At 41.3% G+C, this 18,416-nt stretch overlaps 1 long non-coding RNA gene across 5 annotated transcripts in view; it reads right to left on the bottom strand.

Moving 5' to 3' along the window:
• LOC101428680 (uncharacterized) overlaps positions 1–3,783 on the bottom strand; it is a 32,486-nt gene extending 28,703 nt beyond the window's left edge. The window contains exons 1-3 of one of the 5 annotated variants that reach the window (XR_009188541.2): positions 3,605–3,783; positions 3,011–3,117; positions 471–579 (exon numbers count right to left, since the gene is read on the bottom strand). This is a non-coding gene — a long non-coding RNA (uncharacterized lncRNA). Of the gene's footprint in view, positions 1–470; positions 580–3,010; positions 3,118–3,570 lie in introns of all 5 variants that reach the window. The other 4 variants (XR_001118212.3, XR_001118211.3, XR_009188540.2 and 1 more) reach the window with 4 other exon arrangements.
• Between the last annotated feature and the right edge of the window lie 14,633 nt (positions 3,784–18,416).

Genomic DNA, 18,416 nt, shown 5'->3' with positions numbered 1-18,416 from the left:
AAAGCAACTCAGATGCTAAGGGGTGTTAAGAGGAAGGAAGGAGTGAAAAGTAAACCAAAAAGAAAAAGGAGCCAGAGAGGATAGAAGGAGGCAGAAACAAGTGAGTGAAAGAGGAGGATTAAACTAGTGAGCAGATCTTTACATAAGTCCTCTCGTATTTGTTCAATGTGCATTCATCATAAGGTTTTAAGCAGGAAGCCTATATGATCAGATGTGCACTTTCAAAAGATCACTCAAGCTGCAGAGAGGGGCACAGATGGATGCAGATAGACTGTTTCGGAGGCTGTTTTGGAAGTTTAGGAGAGACCATCTTGGGTGGATTAGGGTAATGGCAAGAAGAATGAAGAGACACAGACAGAATTAAGGTATTTTTAGGAGGAAGAACTGAAGGAACTTAGCCCCTTTTTTGTGCTCTCATTGTACCTTATACGTCTCTCATCATAGCCTTTATAACATTGAATTGAAATTACCTGCTTTCTTGTCTGTATTTCCCTCTAGACCTGGGCTGTCCAGTATGATGGCTGTTAGTTACATGTGGCTTTGAGTACTTGAAATGTGGCTAGTGAGAACTGAGACATTCTGTAAGTGTAAAATACACACTGAATTTCAAAGACTTAATTAAAAAAGAATGCAAAACATTTTATTAATAATTTCTATACTGATTGCACGTTAAAATAATATCTTATAGATATATTTGGTTAAATAAAATATATTATTAAAATTAATTTTATCAGTTCCTTTTTACTTTAGCTACAAGAAAAGTAAACATTACATATGTGGCTTGCCTTACATTCCTATTGGACAGCACTGCTGTAGACTATAATAACTGAGTTATCTCCATAAATACAGAGATCTCAATAAAAATGTGCAAAATGAATAAATATATTCATCTACTTATCTCTAAAACTCCAGGGATATTTTGTCATCTTATGGGCAGTTTACTTTCAGCTGAACCAATCTGCTCTGGAAACTGAGTGGCACTGATAAGGCTTAATAACTAAGAACGATGTTAAGATTTGCATTCAAAAACCAACTATTTTAAATTACATTAGGGGAAAAAAAAGCAACTACTGGGGAGTGGGTGTAGCCCAGTGGTTGAGTCCCTGCTTTGCATGTACGAAGTCCCAGGTTCAATCCCCCACATCACCTAAAAAACCAACCAACCAAATAAACAAAAAACTATTAGAACATGAAACATGGTACCTATACATCAAAATCTGTGAATCTCCTCTCAAGTTGTACCTTTATCTTCACCAAATAGCTCAGCATCTTGTCAATCTACGCTTCTACTGAGCTCAGTGTGGTTAAGCAAAAAGAAATTAGTGTAAACCCTACAATAAACTACAATCTAAGTAACTATATAAAAATATGTACATAATGATGGTGGATATATAAAAGCTCATATTCCTAAATTAAATATCATATACATCCTAAATACTACTAACAATCACATATACATAGATCTATTAGAAAAATAAAAAAGGAAATGAGTCAGCCCAGCTGACTCCATCGTCATGGCCCCTTTGGATCTGAAAACCTGCATCTTTGAACAAACCAGCATTGCTCTTGTCTTATTTCCCTGCAGCTTTACATGCACGGTGCTCAGCTGTCACGTCACATCAGTAAGAAAGTACAATCTTAAGAGCCAGTAGGGGTCTGGCATGTTGCATCTCTCAAAACCTTTTTAATTAATTCACTGAAGTCTTTAAGGAAACAGCTCGGTAAATCTCTTCAACAAATTTCCAGCACTTAACAGACTGACAGCATTAAAATAAACCGATCTCCATGTTCTGCTTCAACCTTTTCCAAACGTACTAAAAATTGAATATGACTAAGGGCAGGAACACAAAGAAAATTCAGTCTTAATCAATTCCTCCATTGAATCACGTGACTTGCAGAGCTTTTCTAATGGATGATGTAATGGTAACTGGGGCCCGCTAATCGCTTTTGATGTGAACAACTTGAATAAAGTATAAACCTTTTTCCCCATCTGTGTCAAGTGAGCTTAGCTTTTCCATATTTAGACAAATTTCTCAAGTTCCATATTGACAAAAGGTTAGACCCTCAAGCTCATTAGGCACACTCCCCACTCCTCACTCCCCTAAAAATTTTAAGTGGTACACATTCCCCAAGGTCAAAAGAGCCCGTATCTGGTAAAAGGGCTATAGGATGACACCTGCACACTAAGCTACAACACTTGAAATGAAGACAGATATTGTGCTTGAGGGTCCCCATTCTGGTATTTTCCATAAGTGTATACTACAGGATATGGCACATTCCTTCATTCAATCAGTATTTATAGAGTGTTTTCCATGTGCAAAGCACTTTTGAGGATATCAAGATAAATAATACTAAAAGCTATCATTTAATGAGTCTCTATTATATCCTAGACCTTTTTAAAGTCACAAAGATGCAAGGAAATTAACTCCATTTCACGGATGATTAAAACAAGGTCCCTTCATTTAAGCTTATATTTTAAAAACGTTTTTGGTACATATCAGTAAAGAATATATGTATATGAAATCCTAGTGCTGTTTCTAGTGAAATTAATAAGCAAGTCAGATTGCTTAAAAATTGTTTTAAATTACCTACAGGTCTGTAATATTTTTATATATATGCCCAGTTTTCTCATTTGTAGGCCTTTTTGGTACCAGAATTGGATCCTCTCAGCTATGCCCATCAGTGGGCTGAAAGGAGTAAGTGCTCCCCAAATGTTTGTTGACAATGCCAACCAGGAGATGGGCTATATTCTATCTCCACTGAGAACATGGCAGAACATATCTAAAATTGCACTAGCAATAAAGCAAAATTTCCTAAGTCTGAATAAGGAGACAGTAGGATAAGTTAGCTACTATTGAGACTTTAAAACAAACAAACTAAAAAAAAACAAACACTGAATTAAACCTGGACTGGGCTAGGCATAATCTTGCCCACTTGAAGCAGGACATGTGTAAGACTGAAGTAAAATAAAAGCTCAAAATCGTCACCTATGGGAATGTTCATTACTTACCAGCGTGATGTTTTGGGGAGTCTGCCTCCATTTGGCAAAATTATTATCACTTCAAAATCTTATTCTGGTTTCAAGGGAGGGCAGAAGACAGAGCCTCAGGGCCCGATCTTGACGCGTATCGAAATGTAATTTACATGTAAATGGATTTGAGAGAGAGAAAAGGAAGTAGGATAAATATACATATATATATAAATTAAAACTGCATTTTTATTTTTTTCTCCAGGTCACCTCTTTTTGGCACTCTTAATATGGCTCCCTTAAAGCGGTCTAAGGCCAAGAGATCATGATGACAAAAAGAGATTTTCAATAAGAAAAGAGGGTTCTTGAAAACCCAAGCCGACCCTTAGGGTTCGGGAGACCTCGAGCCCATCCCCCGCTCCCACGCCGCCAGCCCTGGCTCCCGGGCGGCGGGAACGCAGCCGAGGGGCGCGGGGAGGCCAGGGCCCTTCCCGGGACTTCAGGGCTTTCTTCTCCTCCCTCACCCCTCCCCTCCCTCCGCCTCCCCTCTCTCACGCCTCCCCTCCCTCACGCCTCCCCTCCCTCCGCCTCCCCTCCCTCACCGCATCCCCTCCTTCACCGCCTCCTCTAGCTCACCGCCTCCTCTAGCTCACCGCCTCCTCTCCAGCTCCGTCCCGGCCTCGCCTCCTGGCGGCCTTCGCCGCCGTCCCCCGCGCCACCCAACTCCGGGCGTTCGCGGCTCCCCCTGCCGCGGCCTAGGACACCCCAACACCCGCACGTCAAACGCCCTCTTTTCCCCTGAAAAGTTTTTGGACGGGAGGGACTATTTTCTTCTAATGTAACCTTCCACCAAACTGGAGGGAAAAGTTACCCGAGGCCGGAGAAGGGCCGGGCGATGGGGAGGGGACCCGCGCGGGCCCGTTTTTTTTGTATTGTTTTTTTTTTGAGGGGAAGGAAAAAAAAAAGTCTCTCTTCCATGAAAATGAATACTTGGGCCCCCCAAGGCAAAGTTTTGTTTTGGGGATTAATTGTTCAAGGTGCACGATGATGCTGAATACTTATAAGATGGAGATTGTAAAAATCGATACACATTCCACTAGCCAAATGATTCTGGTCTGCAGACTTTGCAGTTCTTCCTGTCTTTTCTCACGTTATCTAACCCTGTCTTCCCTGGGCTCCAAATCTTTATTTTCACCTTTGCCTTATGTGCACCTTCGGAGAAACTAAAGTCCCCTGAAAATGCCTTTTTAAATCCTAGCGTCAAAAGCCAAACCTAGAAACTTCTCTTTTTTGGCAGTTTGCTGAATTCTATCCAAATTCAGGATAGGTAAATTAACCCATTGGAATTTTAACAATTAGGATGCTAGACTTGTATTTTTCAAACTGTATGGCAAAATTAGTTTGATAAGGATCATAAGTAAGGAAGAAAGAGGGGAGGGGACAGGAGGGAAGGAAAGAAGAGAAGAGGGAAAAAATGGAAGGAAGAAAGAAAAGAAAAATGGAATAAAAGAATAGGAAAATATTATATAGCAAGGGCCAGTATTCTTTCACAAAACCTGTATCATTGGAAAAATAGTGGTATGTTTGTGTATATCTAGTGGAGAAACAGAGTACATATCTTACCGTGGGTTACTGTTTTGTTTTTTGTTTTGTTTTGGTTTTTTTTAAAGATTTATTTATTTTTTATTTATTTAATTCCCCTCCCCTCCCCCGGTTGTCTATTTTCTGTGTCTTTTGCTGCGTCTTGTTTCTTTGTCCGCTTCTGTTGTCGTCAGCGGCACGGGAAGTGTGGGCGGCGCCATTCCTAGGCAGGCTGCTCCCTCCTTCGCGCTGGGCGGCTCTCCCCACGGGTGCACTCCTTGCGCGTGGGGCTCCCCTACGCGGGGGACACCCCTGCGTGGCAGGGCACTCCCTGCGCGCATCAGCACTGCACATGGGCCAGCCCCACAAGGGTCAAGGAGGTCCGGGGCTTGAACCGCGGGCCTCCCATGTGGTAGACGGACGCCCCAACCACTGGGCCAAAGTCCGTTTCCCTGTGGGTTGCTGTTAAAAGTGTTTGAAAAACACTGCACTACACTGTGGAATTATTTTAGGATGCTTAGAATGGCAAAGTTGGAAGTCGTTTGATTTTTTTCCACTACCCTTACTGATTAGTATTTCATTTAAAGGATGGTACAGGCTCTTAATTACCTTTCTTATTTTCTTTTTTTTTTTTCTTTCAGGTATCTCAACATTTGCTATTAACAATTTCTGAATAATTTAACTATTTAAAAGCTTTTACATTGGTAACAATGCTATAGCTTAAACAAAGCTTCTGTTTTCTTTTATGGCTCCCCTTCCACCCTGTCACCCCAGGCCACGAACACATCCAAAAGTGTTCAAAACTGCTATTGCCAGTGTAGTCCCACAGAGGCCTGGGTTGCTGGAATATCACCTAATCAAGTACCCTGATGGACCTATTTTATTTTTTTATTTTTAAGTTTAATATTTCTTTATCTCTCTTCCCTTATTTATTTTTAAAAGCTTATTCTTCTGTAGAGGTAATTTGAAAGGCTGAAGGGCGTGAATTTGCTCTTGTCTCTTCTCCATAGGGGGAACGCTCTTGTGCTAATTGGGGCTGCAGTCTGTGACTGAATTGTCTTTCTTTACTACTTTCCCTTCCCCCGCGTGACACACACTTTTACTTCATTTCGGCCACTCTCATTAGCTCAACATTTGGATCAGAAAGCCCATGTGTACGTGTGGGGCGAGGATGCTTGATGGGAGGGAAACAGTCTCCATTGTCAATAATGGGTCACTGACCCAATCATCATCATCATACATATTAATAGCTAACAGTTACTCAACGCTTTTCCGTGTTACGCGTGTCTTACATGCTTTAGGTCCCTGGATTCTCCTATCTCATAGTTGAAGAAATAGAGACTTAGCCGAGGTTAAGTAATGTGATGGCTAGTGGTTTAGGCAGGATTCGAAAGCAGATCTGTCTGACTTCAGCATACCCCTCCCGGGCTTCTTAGTGTACAGCTTGGCAGCACTCTGCCTGCTATTTGGGCTCTTTCACTTTTTTCATGGACTCAACAAATATTGAACTTGAGCATTTTCTCCTAAGGATCTCCTAACTAAAAAAAGACAACTATGATATCAATGAGACATGAGATTTACTGTTCGTTGATGTTATGCCCTGTTAACTGGTCTCTAAGTGCACCAGAGCCACAAACTCTGCAGATCTCCTTTCCTACCAGGCAGAGAGGAGTAATTGCAAACATGGAATGAGGAAGGGGAACCACTTTCAGGTATACCCAGGGTAAAAAGCTCAGAATGCTGTACAAGTATTTGCCTTGGGAGAGAGGAAAAGCAAACGTGGTGAACTTATTTAACTGGCTTTATTTCCTCTGCACGATTAACACTCTGTTTCATCATGGATCGGGACTGCTATTCAAATGGTCATTCGATATTTTGAGTATCAACCCTGGCACTAAATCTTGGAGGTGTTTTGTTTTGTTTTGTTTTGTTTGTTTGTTTGTTTGAGGTACTGGGGATCAGGGATTGAACCCAGAACCACGTATGTGGGAAGCTGGCGCTCAACCACTGAGTCACATCAGCTTCCCCGAGTTAGTTTTTTTGTTTGTTTTGCTTATTGTTCGATTTTTGGTTTTTTTCCAGGAGGCATCAGGAACTAAACCCAAGACCTCCCATGTGGGAGGTGGGTGCTCAACTGCTTGAGCCACATCCACTCCCAAATCTTGGAGTTTGACAGATGGGGGTCAAGGGGGTTGCAGATCTAGAAAGGAGAGGATTAGGAAGTGGGAGACTTTTTGTGCAATTAGAAAAGTAATATTTTGAAAAAAATTCCATGCTTTCTTTTTTTTCCTTTTTCAATAATTGACTTTATCTTTCGTTGACCCTTGGCATCCATCTGCTTGGGCGAGATAAGGATTTGTTACAGAAGGCGTGGAAAAAATACTAAAATATTCAGCTTCTGATTTCAAAATAGGATTTTTCAGCAAGACAAAACCTTGCAAGCCAGGTTAGTGGCTTGAAAGAAGATTTCCTAAATTCCTTAAAATTTTTTTTTCTTTAACACCTTTAAGAGCCTACCTTGGGGATCTTAACTCAGGGAGTTCTCTGAATGGGTAGAGAAGTGACACTTTCTACTTTGGACCACCAGGCCATGACGCCTACTGCTCAATGGTAGAAGGACATGGAATGGAGGAAAGAGAGAAAGTCTGTGTTTTGTGGTCCTGGGGGATGATGGGAAGAAGAAGGGGGAGAGAGAAAAGGAGAGAAAGGGAAAACTTTCAGATATGTGTCCCGACGTCTCCTCATCTAGAGATGAGGATGTACATCAGCTAATGGAGGGAGTACCAAGGACCTGCTCCCACTTGGGATCTGTAAGGAGGAACAGGATGCCCTGCACCTTCCTGTGGCATTGCACATCAAATAAAAGTTGTGAGTGAAATATGGTGATGCAGAAGGAGGCCCTGGAGGACTAGCTTTCCTGGGGTGCTGTTAGTGGGAGCCACAGCGACTGAGTAGGGCTAAAGAGTTTGCAGGCAGAGGTAAATTTAGGGGAGGAACAGTATGTTGTGGAATGAAATGCTCAATTATCAATAAGAAAAGATGGCTTTTGAAAACCACCTGGGGTCTGGGCCAAATGGGCTTCACAGACAAAACGTACAGGGACCTGTAGAGCCAGAGAGCTGAGGGGAGGCTGAGAGAGGGCCACAAGGCCCGAGCAACCTGAGGAAAGCCACATCACAAGTTACATCCACGTGGTCTTAAGCCACACATTTCAGCCACAAATACCAGCAGTGCAAGTAGTTGCCAGGTAGAGAAGCAAATTGTCCCCAGAGGCCAGAGCAGTCAGAGAACATTGCACTTGGGGTCTCTGGATTCTTCCCTTTTGTCCTAAGGTTGCATAAGCCATATTTGTCCCTTGATAAACTTGGATACCATCCTGGAGAAAAGCTGGGGAAAGGGGTGAAAGTCTGAGAATGCTGAGAAAACAGTGTTATTTTCCTAAAGAAAATGAGTATTACTTAAAGAGATTGTTTAAATAATTTGACGAGACTTTTTTTTTGGGGGGGGAAGGGCTTTTCTTTAAATTATTTTTAAAAGATTATTATGAAATATTTCAAACTAGAACAAAAAATTTTTTTAAAATTTACCTCCCCTTCCTCCCCCCACCCTGAGTTGTCTGCTCTCTGTGTCCATTCGCTGTGTGTTCTTCTGTAACTGCTTCCATCCTTATCAGCGGCACCGGGAATCTGTGTTTCCTTTTGTTGTTATCTTGTTGTGTCAGCTCTCCGTGTGTGTGGTGCCATTCTTGGGCAGGCTGCACTTTCTTTTGCGCTGGGCGGCTCTCCCCACAGGGTGCACTCCTTGCGCGTGGGGCTCCCCTACGCGGGGCACACCCCTGCGTGGCACGGCACTCCTTGCGCGCATCAGCACTGCCCATGGGCCAGCTCCACATGGGTCAAGGAGGCCTAGGGTTTGAACCACGGACCTCCCATGTGGTAGGCAGGCACCCTGTCCATTGGGCCAAGTCTGCTTCCCCAAAATTTTAAAATTAAACAAGGAACACTACATACCTACCCCTCAGTATAAAAAAATAAAGCAACGCCAATACAGTTGAAACTCCTTTTTTTTACTCCACAAACGCTGCTTTTATTAAGTTGAACCATATTAAAAGGTTGATTATTTATTGCTTTTGACCTACAAAAAAATTGGCAGTTTTACAAGATTCAACCCAATAGTTAATTAACCTTTGTGAGCTTGATCAGTACCTTTATCATTCTATTGCCCTCTTGGAATGCCTTTCTTCCTTTCCTTCATTTATCCATGTCCCACCCATTCATATATCTATCTATCTATCTATCTATCTATCTATCTATCTATCTATAAGATTTATTTATATCAATGTTACAAGTTACTCATTTAGCACAAGATAATAACTAGAATAACAGTAAATCTGCTTTAGTCAGTGGTTACATTCCCCCCTTATTATTGGTCATGCTTTAATCATGAGGGATTTGGGACAAAGTCCACTCTGTCTGCTTCAGGCTGAAAAGGGATATAGTTATTTTGAGGCAGAGAAATGGAATTGTTTTGCTTGCAGTTGAAGACACTCTACTTTTTGGATGGGGCTGGTCCATCTCCATTGTTTTATTAATTATCCACAGCATATCCAAAGAACTGGAGAGTTGACCCCATATCTGCTGGGTTTCAGGGCTCGGCTGGCATAGGATGAATCTGAGGGCTTTAGGTCCCTGAGAAGTATACTTAACACCTATATTAAAAATTATAGGTTCAAATGAAAGAAGTAGAAGAATCATGATTAGGTGACATGCAAATGAGTACAGTTATGTTATATTGGGTAAATAGCTTTTCGTACATTCCCAGATAGGGTCCTCCAGGGGAATGTTCATTCTGTGTGACCATGTGGCTTGCCTACAGTGTCTGACTATACCTAGCGCCCATAGGAGCACTTTTGTTTGTGACTTTGTTTACTGTGGCATTGTGTGGAATCTGGCTGAGATCGCATAAATGGTAGTCCGGATGAACCTACCAACTCACTTTGAAATCTCTTTGTAATCTCAAAACTCTATTTTATTTAATATCCCCCCCTTTTTTAAGATTTATTATTTATTTATTTCTCTCCCCTTCCCCATTGTCTGCTCTCTGTGTCCATTTGCATTCTTGTCAGTGGCACTGGGAATCTGTTCTCTTTTTGTTGCGTCATCTTGCTGTGTCAGCTCTCCGTCTGTGTGGAGCCACTCCTGGACAGGCTGCACTTTTCTCAAACAGGGCAGCTTCCCAGTGTGGCACGGCACTCCTTGTGTGTGTTAGCACTGCACGTGGTCCAACTTACCACACAGGTCAGGAGGCCCTGGGTTTGAACCCTGGACCTCCCATATGGTAGGTGGACACTCTATCAGTTGAGCCAAATCTGCTTCCCTATTGCTCCCTTTTGATCAAGGTCTTTTTTCAAACGCATCACTGATTAATGCTCAGTAATAATCTCTTGGTGCCAGGGAGGGTCATCACTGGAAGTTATATCCCACTTTGGCAGGGGAGGGGGGAAAGGTAGTGAATTTATTTGCAGAGTCTGGCTTAGAGAGAGGCCATGTTTGAATAACAAGGAGGTTTTCAGGAGGCAACTCTTAGCATTAATTATAATTAGCCTTAGTTTCTTTTGATAGAAATAAGGTCCATAAGAGCGTTCATTAAGATCAAGGGCTTGGCTTATTAGCATGTGTATTAGTCAACCAAAGGGGTGCTGATGCAAAATACCAGAAATTGGCTGGTTTTTATAAAGGGTATTTATTTGGGGTAGGAGCTTACAGATACTGGGCCATAAAGCATAAGTTACTTCCCTCACCAAAGTCTATTTGGAGCAAGATGGCTGCCGATGTTGGTGAGGGTTCAGGCTTCCTGGGTTCCTATGTTCCTGGGGCTTGCTTTTCTCTGGGTTCAAGGTTCCTTCCTTCCTGGGGCTGGCTTCACTTTCCTCTGCGAGTTTACTTCCTGGAGCTCCAGCTTAAGTCTTCAGCCATCAAACTCCAACATCATAACATCAACATCAGAACACCCTCAACTCTGTTCTTTGTCATGCCTTTTATCTGAGAGTCCCCACTCACCAAGGGGTGGGAACTGGGTGGGGACAAAATGCCCTAATCATAACTCAATCAGGTTAAAAGCATAATCCAATATTTCTTTTTGGAATTCATCAATTATATCAAACTGCTACAGCATGTTTTCCTTTGTTAGGCAAGGCTTATATATTCCAGAGCTTTTGGCCATCTTATTTAAGAAAGTAGCAGAACTTCCCCAGGAGGGAAGTTTGATATTTCAATACCTACTGTGCAGGCCTCTATCTATCCAGAAAACATACCTATAGCAACAAGGCTACATTTATATCCCACAGAAGTATGTTGCTATTTAACATTCAAGCTTCCAGCCACACATTCTATAAGACAACATCTAAGCCCAACTTCTTTCAAGAAGTTTCACTGAAGACTTGCAAAAAAGATTTCCTTTCTTTTCCCAGAATGTACTGTCTCATTTATTTAGCATCATTTTAAGTGTCATATTCTTTAAGTATTTGGGCCATATACATTATTAGCACTTGGCAATATGATGTTGCCTGTTTGTTGCTTTGTTAATTAACATGTGGAAGAAATAGTGGTTTTTTTCTTAATACTTTGCTGATTAAAGATTTTTAAAACTACTTATTTCTTAGAAGTTATTACTTCAAGCAATTTTATAAAAGATGTTTGAACCCAAAGCTCAAACTATTTTGAAGAGGTATGATCTTAAGGCGAGAAATCTGGGAAATGAGAATAAGGACTCTATCATCAAAGGAATTATGATGTTTTTAAAAAAAAATAATAAAACCTAGCATTTATGGAGTGACAATTAGCCAGGTACTGTCCTAGGTATTTCATATCTTATATCTCTAATACAACAACCCTGTAATATAGGTAGTATCAAACTCTATCCAATTTATTATGCTACCTCCCTTTTTAAAAAAAACGACAACTTTATTTTTAGAGTTTTAGATTATAGAAAAGTTACAACAAAATATAGGGGATTCCCATACACCCTGCTGCCTCCCCCACATTTCCCCCTATTAATAGCATCTTTCATTAGTGTGGTACATTTATTACACTTGATGAACAGATATTGAAGCATTGCTACTAACCATGGTCTATAGTTTACATTATGGTTTAAACTTTGCATCATACAATTTTATAGGTTTTGACAAAATGTATAATGCCCCGTATCTGTCATTGCAACATCATGCAGAACAATTCCAATGTCCTAAAAACGCCCTGTGTTCTACCTATTCTTCCCCCCCCCCCTCCCTCAGGACCTCTGGTAACTTCTTTTTTTTTTTTTTGTAAGTCAATTTGTTACATATTAAAGGAACATTTTTTAAAAAAGATCTATTTATTTATTTATTTCTCTCCCCTACCCCCCGCCCATGCCCTGATTGTCTGTTCTCTGTGTCTATTTGCTGCATCTTCTTCTTTGTCCACTTCCTTTGTTGTCAGCAGCACAGGAATCTATGTTTCTTTTTGTTGCATCATCTTGCTGTGTCAGCTCTCCGTGTGTGTGGTGCCATTCTTAGTCAGGCTGCACTTTCTTTCGTGCTGGGCGGCTCTCCTTACGGGGCGCACTCCTTGCGTGTGGGGCTCCCTACACGGGGGACACCCCTGCGTGGCACGGCACTCCTTGGCGCATCAGAACTGGGCATGGACCAGCTCCACACGGGTCAAGGAGGCCCGGGGTTTGAACCGCGGACCTCCCATGTGGTAGACGGACACCCTAACCACTGGGCCAAGTCCGCTTCCCTGGTAACCTCTATCTTTATATCAAAGTTACAAGTTCTTTCGTTACTATAATAATAATAATTCTACTATGGTCCATGGTTGCATTCCCCCCTTATATTTGTTCATTCCTCAATCTTAAGGATTTGGGGATGGTGTTGCCCACTCTACTTCAGATTGAGAGGGACCTTAGAGCTTATGGGGCAGATAGAAGGAATTGGTTTGCTTGTAGTTGTAGATACTCTTTGCTTTTGGGATGGGGGTTGTCCATCATCATCATTTTGTTAGTTGTCCCGGGTGAGTCTGATGAACTGTACAGTAGGTGTTGGTTGCAACTCTGCTGAGATTCAGGGCTCATCTGGCATATGTAAAGACCAAAGATTTAAGTCTCTGGGACATAGTGCAAATTATGGGTTCAAATAAAAGTGGTAGAAGAATCATATTTAGGGGAATTTTAAATAAGCCTAACTCTGTTGCAGTAGGGAAATAGGTTACCACATATTCCAAGGTAAGGCCCACTGATAGGGTGCTGATTTCATGGGGTTTGTGTGCCTTGCCTACAGTGTCCAGATGTCTCTAGAGCCCTCTGGAGCACCCACATTTGAGAGTTTGTTTACTGTGGCAATTAGTGAGATCTGCCTGAGACATGCATACGTGTAATCTCGGGAATGACCACCTGACTCACTTTGAAGTCTCTTAGCCATAAAAACCTTTTTGTATTTAACTTTTCCCCCTTTTGGTCAAGGTCCTTTTCCAATGTGCCACTGGTTGGCACTTGGTAATAATCCCTCAGTGCCAGGGAGGCTCATTCCTGGGAGTCAAGTCCCACACCAGGGGGGAAGATAGTGCATTTATTTGCTGAGTTTGGCTTTGAGTTTGGGTAAAAAGGAGGTTTTCAGGAGGTAACTCCTAGGCAATAGATATTCTCACGCTAAATTTCAATTTTACAGGAGTAAGGTTCATAAGTACAAGCATTAATGTACTATGCACTCTATGTACTCTCTAGATTCTTGCCCTTCTATTAAAGAATGTAGCAGGACTACCCAGGATGGGGACTTAATATTTTGTTTTGTTATTGTTTGGGTCTCCATCCACTTAGATAACACACTATGACCACATCAACACATTCATATTCCATAGAGGCATGCTCCAGGTTCACCCTTCCCCATACATCCCTCCACCACCAACACCCTACACCAAAGACTCTCCCCTACTATAGTTGCCAAAAGAACACTCCCAACAATTGTATTCTCAACCACATTCCTCTATGTCTTGAGATTCACCTGTTCCTTCCTCCAGCCCTCCCCCCAGCTCTATGGATAGCCCACCCCACCACACTCACACTCCATCATTGACCCCACTCATATCCCTGCCCCACCATTATCCCCATCTACTGTCAAACTTCCCCCACCCACCTTATCATAGATTTTGCCCAGATTGAGCATTGGCTCACCACTCTCTACTCCCTTTCTATCTCCTGGTAACCTATCTTCCATACTCTACCTCTGTGAGTCTGGTTAATATTTTAAATTCATATAAGTGAGATCATGTAATATTTGTCCTTTAGTGACTGGCTTACTTTGCTCAACATAAAATCTCCAAGAGTTATCACTGTTGTCACGTGTCTATACTTCATTCCTTCTTACAGCTGAGTAATATTCCATTGTGTGTGTGTGTGTATATATATACACACACACACAATACCTTTTGTTTGTCCATTCATCCCTTGATGGACGTTTGGGTTGCTTCCAGCTTTTAGCAATTGTGAATAATGCCACAGTGAACATTGGTGTGTATATATCTGTTCACATCCCTGCTTTCACTTCTTCTGGGTATATTCATAGTAGCAGGCTTGCCAGATCATATGGCAAATCTATACTTAGCTTCCTGAGGAGCTGCCAAACCATCCTCCACAGTGGCTACCCCATTCTACATTCCCACCATCAGTGGATGAGTGTTCCTCTTCCTCTGCATCCTCTCCAACATTTGTAGTTTTCTGTTTGTTTGTTTGTTTTAAATGGCAGCCAGTTTATTAGGTGTAAGAAGGTATCTCATTGTAGTTTTGATTTGCATTTCCCTAATAGCTAGTGATATTGAGCATCTTTTCATGTGCTTTTAGCCATTTGTTTTTCCTCTTTGGAAAAAATATTTATTGAAATCTCTTGCCCATTTTAAAATGGGTTGTTTGTCTTTTTATTTTTGAGATGTAAGATTTCTTTATATATGCTGGATATCAGACCCTTATTGGACAGGTGGTCCCCAAATATTTTCTCCCATTGAGTAGGATGCTTTTTCACTTTTTAACAAACTCCTTTGAAGCACAAAAGTTTTTAATTTTGAGGTGATTCCATTTATTTTTTTTTTCATTGCTTGTGCTTTTGGTATAAAGCTTACAAAACCAATTCCTACTACCAGATCTCTTAGATGCTTCCTTACATTATCTTTTAGGAATTTTATGACCTTGGCTCGTATATTTAAGTCTTTGATCCATCTCGAATTAATTTTTGTATAGGCCATGAGACGGTGATCCTATTTCATTCTTTTGGATATGGATATCCAGTTCTCCAAGCCCCATTTGTTGAAGTGACTATTCTGTCCCACTTAAATGGGCCTGGTGCCTTTGTTGAATATCAGTTGGCCAAATATGTGCGGGTCTATATCTGAACTCTCAATTCAGTTCCATTGGTCAGTATGACTATCCTTGTGCCAAATACCATGCAGTTTTGATCACTGTAGCTTTGTAGTATGCTTTATTTTCTTTTTTTAAGATTTATTTTGTTTCTTTCCCCTTCCCCGCCCCCCCCCCCCCGGTTGTCCTCTGCTGTGTGTTCTTTTTGTCTGCTTCTATTCTTGTCAGTGGTACAGGAATCTGTGTTTCTTTTTGTTGCATCATCTTGCTGTGTCAACTCTCCATGTGTGTGAGGCCATTCCTGGGCAGGCTGCACTTTCTTTCGTGCTGGGTGGCTCTCCTTATGGGGCACACTCCTTGCGCACAGGGACACCCCTGTGTGGCACAGCACTCCTTGTGCACATCAGCACTGCGCATGGGCCAGCTCCACACGGATCAAGGAGGCCCGGGGTTTGAACTGCGGACCTCCCATGTGGTAGGTTTATGCCCTATCCACTGGGCCAAGTCCACTTCCCTGTAGTATGCTTTAAAATCAGATAGCATGATTCCAAAGATGTCTTTGACTATTGAGGGCCCCTTATCTTTCCAAATAAATTTGATAATTGGCTTTCCAGTTCAGTAAAAAATGCTGTTGGAACTTTTATTGGGATTGTGTTGAATCTATAACTCAATTTGGGTAGGATAGACATCTTAATGATATTTAGTCTTCCAATCCATGAACATGGAATATTCTTCCATTGATTTAGGTCTTGTTTGTTTTCCTTTAGCAATGTTGTATAGTTTTCTGTGGTACAAGTCCTTTCCACGCTTAGTTAAGTTTATTCCTAGATATTTGATTCTTTTAGTTGCTATTGAAATGGAATTATTTTCTTGATTTCCTCCTCAGATTGCTCATTATTAGTGTACATAAATGCTACTAAATTTTGTATGTTGATTTTATATCCATCCACTTTAATGAACTCATTTATCAGGTCTAGAAGCTTTGTTGTAGATTTTTTGGGACTTTCTACATATAGGATCATGTCATCTACAAATAGTGAAAACATTACTTCTTCCTTTACAATTTGGATGGGTTTTATTTATTTTTCTTGTCCAAGTTCTTGAGTAATTACTTCTAATACAGTGCTAAATAAGAGTGGTGACAGTTGACATCTTGTCTTGTTCCTGATCTTAGAGGGAAAGTTTTTAGTCTTCCACCATTGAGTAGATGTTAACTGTGGGCTTTTCATATCTGCCCTTTCTCATGTTGAGGAAGTTTTCTTCTAATCCTATCTTTTGAAGTGTTTTTATCAAAAAAAGGATGCTGGGGGATTGTGGGAATATGGTCAATAGGTTAGGTAGATAAGGCTTAACTCTCACTAAAACAACAAAGAAATAGCCAGAGGCTGCTGTGGGGACCTGCTTTGGGGCACAGCAAACCAGTACACTGCTTGCCAACTCCCAGAAGAATGAGGGACAGAGACATGAAGAAGCCAAAACAAGTGTACATCCAAGAGACTGGAATCTTTGGGCTGTCCATGTGCCAGCTGGGCCCTTAGCCTTAGCAGAGCTGCAACACCTACTCTGCAGTTCATTGAACTCACCCAGGACAACTAAAAAGGTGAGGATTGACAACCAACATACCAAGGAAATGAGAGAACCTACAACTGCAAGCAAGAGAGTCCCATCCATTGACTGTATGGGTTTGAAACCTCCTCTCAATTAGAGGTGGAAAAGACATCACCACCCCAGAATCCTTAGGATTGGAGAATGAACTATGGACTAGAGTGGACTTACTGGTATTCTACTATAGACTTATTGTGATTCTAGCAATGGAAGAAATTACAACATTGATGTGGAGGCAGTGGCCACTGGAGGCTCTGGGGGCAGGGAGAGGGAAAAGTAGGTGTAATACGGGGCCTCTTTCGGGACTTGGGAATCATCCTGAATGACATTGCAATGACAGATATAGGCCATTGTATGTCTTCTCATAACATGCAGAGTTGTGTGAGAGAGAGTGTAAACTACAGTGTGAACTATGGTCCATGCTCAGTGGCAATGCCCAGGATGCGTTTATCAATTGCAATGCATGTGCCACACTAATGAAGGATGTTGTTAATGTGGGAGGGTGTGGGAAGTGTGGGGAGTGGGGCATATGGGAATCCCTATATTTTTTGTGTAACATTTATTTAACCTAAGTATCTTTAAAAATTTTTTTTAAAAAAGGATGCTATATTTTGTCAAATGCCTTTTCTGCATCAAGAGATGATCATGTGATTTTTTTCCCCTTTGCTCGTTAATGTGTTGCATTAATTGATTTTCTTATGTTGACCCGTCTTTGCATATATAGGATAAAACCCACTTGATCATGGTGTATAATTTGATTGCTGTGTGGTTGGATTTGATTAGCAATTATTTTGTTGAAGATTTTTTCATCTAAGTTCATTAGAGAGATTGGTCTGTAGTTTTCCTGTGGTGTCTTTATGTGGCTTTGGTGTTAGGGTGAGGTTGGCATCATAGAATGATTTAGGTAATATTTTCTCCTCTTCAATTTTTTGGAAGAGATTGAGCAGTGTTGGTATTGGTTCTTTCTGGAATGACTGGTAAAATTCACGTGTGAAGCCATTGCTTTTCTTGGTTGGGCATCTCCCATTCTAACCACAAAATTGTTTTAGGGTAATTTCATATATTTTCAATCCAACCTTTATACCAATATATTAGTATGGATCGTTAAGCTGTGCTGCGTTAGCAGTTTAATCCTGGAATCTCAGTGACTTAGCACAACAAAATTTATTATTTTATTCTGGCAAAGTCCAGTGTGTATTGGCCAACTCACTAGTTCAGCTGTCCTCAATTGGGTGACTCAGAGATTTAGGCGGCTTCCATCCTGTAGTTCCACTACCTAACTGAAGGGAAAGAGGGGAGGCACTCAACCTTTATGTGCTCTGGGCTGGAAGTAACATGTCACTTGCACTCACATTCCTATATGCCGGGACTCAAGTTTTAAAACTTGCATTAATATACATATACCACATAAAATTTCCCATTTTAACCACTTTCAAGGTCAGTGGTATTAATTATATTCACAATGTTGTGCTATCATCACCACCACTCATTATCAAAACTTTTCTATCCCCCCAAACAGAAACTCTGTACCCATCGACTCCCCACTTCCCCTATCCCTTATCCCTGGTAACCTGCAATCTACTTTATTTATCTATTAATTTTCGTATTCCAGTTATTTCATATAAGTGAAATCATATGGTATTTGTCTTCTTGTGGCTGGCTTATTTCACTCAACATTATGTCTTCAAGGTTCATCCATGTTGCAGCATGGTCTTCAAGCCAGGACTCAATTTTGAGACTCTAGTAGACTTGCAAGGGAGACTGGGAAATGTAGGGAGCACATGAATATTCAGTGAGCCCTAGTCAATGAATCAGGTGAAGTAGGATCAGGCATTCTGCCACTGTATTCCCAGGAGGGCCACTGTATATGCAGGGTTGAAGA

This window comes from Dasypus novemcinctus, chromosome 13 (genome assembly GCF_030445035.2).
Source record: "Dasypus novemcinctus isolate mDasNov1 chromosome 13, mDasNov1.1.hap2, whole genome shotgun sequence".
Classification (NCBI taxonomy): Eukaryota; Metazoa; Chordata; class Mammalia; order Cingulata; family Dasypodidae; genus Dasypus; species Dasypus novemcinctus.
The sequence above is the reverse complement of the archived record's forward strand: the minus strand, read 5'-3'. Positions and strand labels throughout refer to the sequence as shown.